This window comes from Nannospalax galili, unplaced genomic scaffold, assembly GCF_000622305.1.
Source record: "Nannospalax galili isolate Female #2095 unplaced genomic scaffold, S.galili_v1.0 scaffold233, whole genome shotgun sequence".
In the NCBI taxonomy this organism is placed as follows: domain Eukaryota; kingdom Metazoa; phylum Chordata; class Mammalia; order Rodentia; family Spalacidae; genus Nannospalax; species Nannospalax galili.
In genome coordinates, this window is record NW_008333818.1 from 1,497,404 (window position 1) to 1,502,147 (window position 4,744).

General features: G+C 42.5%; 1 pseudogene; it reads right to left on the reverse strand.

Annotated features, from left to right (window-relative positions):
* LOC103730434 overlaps positions 1 to 2,366 on the reverse strand; it is a 5,246-nt pseudogene extending 2,880 nt beyond the window's left edge.
* Positions 2,367 to 4,744: the final 2,378 nt, after the last annotated feature.

Sequence of the window (4,744 nt, forward strand, 5' to 3'; positions counted from 1 at the left end):
ATTTTTGATTTCAATCTTTAAGATGGTCCATAAATGCAGTGCTTGCATACCTACTGTTTGGCATTTCTAAACAGAAGAAAGCTGCAGTGTGTTTCTATAAAGAAAATATATGCAGAATAACCTTCAATACACAATAAGTTCAATGGAATGAAAGATATAGAAAAGTCACTCCATTTTCATAAACATGATGACAATTGATAAAAAAAAAAGAAAGAAAACCAATAAAAAAAACAGTGATAATGGGACTGAGAAGACCCAGAGGTTAAGAGCACGGGCTGCTCTTGCAGAGGCCTGGGTTTGAGTCCCAGCACCCACATGGTGGCTAACCATCATCTGTAACTCCAGTTCCAGGGGAATCCAGAGCCCGCTTTTGACCTCTGCAAGCATCGTATGACATAGATGCACTTATATACATGTAGGCAATACACTCATACACATAAAATAAAAATTGTAAATAAAATGTTTTTTAATTAGTGATAATGAGTATACGTAACAGATAGTACCACTGTGAGGCTGAGACTCAAGAAATCCATGATCATGTTATCCTGGATCAAGAAAATGTTAAAAACCTGCTCAGCTAGCACTGGCTTGCTCACACATTCCACAACAAATACATCCTGAAAAATGTTCAATTTGCAGTCAAAATGGGTTGTACAGATAAGAAAGATGTGGGAGAATTTAGAAAGTACCTGCCAGGTGGTACAGAGAAAAGGGGTTATGTGGAAGAGTAGTGATGGAATTTTCTTGCTTTACAAGGACATCAGCAATGGGCTATACATGGTGCAAACAGCTCTTCAGTTGATGAAGCGCTGTGGTCAAGGGTCTGCAGGAACAACATAACCATACATTTTCTGTATGAGAAGCAGCTCAGTATTTGTTTACCCAGTGTTTTATAGCACAAAACTGCCATAAACAGTGAGCCTCAACAGTGCTGTCATGGTTCCTTTGAACTGTCTTTGAAGCAGATGACATTTTGCTAAATAGTGGTACTGCAGTGGATTAATAAAACAGAAGAGCCAAAGTCATAGAATATTCCCTCATGATCCAGAGTTTTATGTGTATCTGAGTTTTACTGTCTCACAGACGCCAGATGAATGCCTCTATATGGCTTCTTTTGAAAATACAAATTTTCTCCTTCCAGCCCTTCTTCACAAAGAGCATCCTCTTCACGCAGATAAGACAGTCTTTGTGGTTCATGTTTAGTCCATCTTTTCTATCTCTCTCATTCAAGCCAGGTCCATGGCTGATCTTGCAGGCAGCATTTGTATTGAGTTCATGATGGCTTCAGCTCACTGCTTAGAGAGGTGGAAGGAACCAAAACAGTCCAGTGATCTATGTGTTAAAGAAACAGAGTTCATTGCTCATATGAGAGTACAGCAATGGTGACAGCATGTACAAAACCCACGCAAACTGAATCAGACAAAAGCCCAGCATAGAACTGGGGACATGGACAGGAGTCCCCAACCTTAGCTGAGGAACTGTCTGCTGACTACTGCTGAGTTAAGGGAGAGTTTATCTTCTTTAAGGGACTGATGCTAGATAGGCTGACTAAGCTCTAGTGAATGAACTCATGCCAAGGGACATCTCCGTACACAAATTTGACTTGACTCAATAGGCCTTAACATATGGCAGCATGCACAAAATCCGGGGTGGCATAGGGGTTCACATAGGGGAAGGGGACTATTTAGATGATTAATATGCATTGTATAAAATGAACAACAGAGTTCAGGCTCCAGGAATGCTACACTGGTTAGTGTTTACAGGAACAGAGAGAGAAATCCAGAGAGGGAAAAAGAGAGCTTCTGAGATCCACAGAGTGCTCCTCAAATTGGAAGCTGAGTATGTGTCTAAGAAAATTAGTGTGGCTATGATATATAATTGTTCATTTACACAGTGCCAGGAACAGTACCTATTCCCATCAGTTGAAGTGAAAATACTTCTTCACCTATGTACCACTGAGTCAAGTCCTAGAAAAGTGGGACAGAATGAGAGAAATGATCACTGGAATCAATCATTGGAGTAAAAAAATCCCAGTTTTCCCTGTTGTTCTGAACTAAGCAAAGATACCTAGCAGGCTTCCAAAAGAACAGATTATTGTCACAGTTTAGTTGCTTTCAGAATGATACTCAAGTATAGTTATGGGAAACTTAAGAAGATATCAAGGGCAAAACAGTAAGAAATTGCGTCTTTAATCCAAGCAAATTTTTTCAGATATTCACAAAATCAGGAAAATATGATCCAGGAAATGCTGTACCTAGATGCAGAACACAGATGATGGATTTAGAAGATATGATGCGATAGGCATTCACGAAGGCAAAAGAGCTGGGTGGTGTTTCAGTGGATAAGAGGGACTGTTGTGCAAGCATGAGGATCTGAATTTGAACCCTGGGACCCAAGTAAAAGAGCCAAGCATTGCTGCACATACCTGAAATCCCAGAGTTGAAAGGCCAACATAGCTCAATGGCCAGCCTATGGTAGAAATTGGTAGAAAATGGAAAGCAGTGTAGAGAACCCTCAAGAAACTAAAAGTGAACCTACCTTATGATCCAGTGATACCACTCCTTGGCATATACCCAAAGGACTCATCGTACTGTAGAGATACCTGTATATCCATGTTTATTGCTGCTCTCTTCACAATAGCTAAGAAATAGAAACAACCTAAATGTCCCTCAACTGATGAACAGTTAATGGAAATGTGGTACATATACGCAATGTGTACTGCTACTCAGCAGTAAGATGAAATTATGAAATTTTCAGGTAAACGGATGGAGCTAGAGAGTGTTATACTAAGTGAAGTAACACAAACACAGAAAAGCAAACAATGTATGTTCTCCCTCATTTGTGGATTGTAGCACCAAATCCCTTATATGTGAGTATATCAATTCTGATGTAACCAGGAGCCAGGCAAAAGGAAAGGATACATGGAGTAAAGGAAAAGAAACAACCTGAAAGGGGGACAGTAGGGAACAGATGTTACCTGAGGGAGGTGGGAAAAGTGGGAGTGATTGGCAGGGAGGAGAGGAGGGAGGGACACGCAAGAGACCATAGTGTGGGGGAGCGAGGGAAGTCAGGAGAGGGAAGACGGCAGATGGCAGGAGTTGGGAGGTATTGGGGGGAGGATGGGGATAATGGGGGGCACCATGGCTATGGAGGAAAAGAGGAGGGAGGCAGGATGGGAGAAAAAAGAGTAGAGATGAGTGAATCTCAGGAGGCTAAGAAACCTAGAGGGACAAGAGATGTCCTAGAAACCCTATGAGAAATGCACAGAGTGTCTGAACATTAATGGATACGTACACCTGGGAACTGCTTGGCAGGGAATGCAGTGCCAGACAGAAGAGACCTCCCTTAGAGTGACACGCATGCCGTACAGCCCTCATCAAAGAAACGTCTTATTGCAACAGTTGGAGGCTACTGCGGATTTGCACACCTGGTCAGGCACAGAGAACATACACCTGCGAGATGCTCAGTACTAGGTGACACATCTGCAATCGAATCTCTACAACCAAGGCTCATCATGGAACATAGCAGAATAAGGGGTAGAGAGAGGGCTAATGCACCCCTCAACTCTCACCAATGAGGCTTCCGTTTGTATCAGAATGCGATATGCACAGAAGGCCTCAACTGGCTAAGTTTTGGAGAATAAGAGACTGTAGAGTGTAGGATGGGACTCCTATATGGAACCTCACCCATCCATAGTTCAGGGACCATCACAGAAGAGGAGGTAGAAAGATTGTAAGAGCCAGGGCTGGTTCATAAACACAGGGAGGTGGAGGCTTCCAGGCCACTGGAGGCTTGTTCATGTGAGCCTATGGTAGTGATGGCATCAAGGTGGGACCCATGTCAACTCAATTAAACAAGGACCCAAAGGGGAGATGAGAAATAGGTGGCAGGCCAGCACTAGATTGACAACTATTTGAGGCTGATTGCTGCTGGTTCGGGGAGAGTATGAGTTCCATATGACCACTGGATGGGCTGACTAGACTCCAGTGGATGCATTTACACTGAAGGACATTTGGGTACAAACACCTGAATGAATAGGACTCAGTATGTAAGGCAGAGTGCATACGGTTCAGTGGGGGAAGGGGGGGAGACATGGATGGGGGAGGGGGTCTGGATGTGAGTGGGAAGTGTACGAAAATTTTAAAGGTCAATTTAAAAAAAATTAAGATTTGAACAACTCAAAAAAATAGTGAGATTAAGATTGAATGAGAGGTTATATACTAAGGAAATAAGTGATAAAGACAGCTGGCCTCTAACCTCTGCAGGAAAACTCACAGGCATACAGCTGCACACACATGTGCACACACACATGCACCATACACACACACTACACATGCACTACACACACTCATACTACATACAACACTACAGAGAGAGACAGAGACAGAGACAGAGGGAGACAGAGAGGGAGGGGGAAGCAGAAGCATCATGGGAAGAGCATGAAAATCTAGTAAGCACAGATCAAACTCTTAGAACTGAGAACTCCATCTGACACGGAATGTTCACTCAGTAGACCCTAGACTCACCTGAGTGGGCCTTATCCCAGAAAAGGACAGTTGCTTTAGCCTTTGAAAATATATCAGTGTAACTAACCTGATTAACAATTAAAAAATAAAAGCCATCCTATTACCTTGACAGACAAGACAAACATTCTTTAAGTATATCCATGCTAAAAAGCCTCATCAAATGAAGAGTGAACAGAAAGATCTTCAAATGGATGAAGACTGGATGATCTCCCATTTAA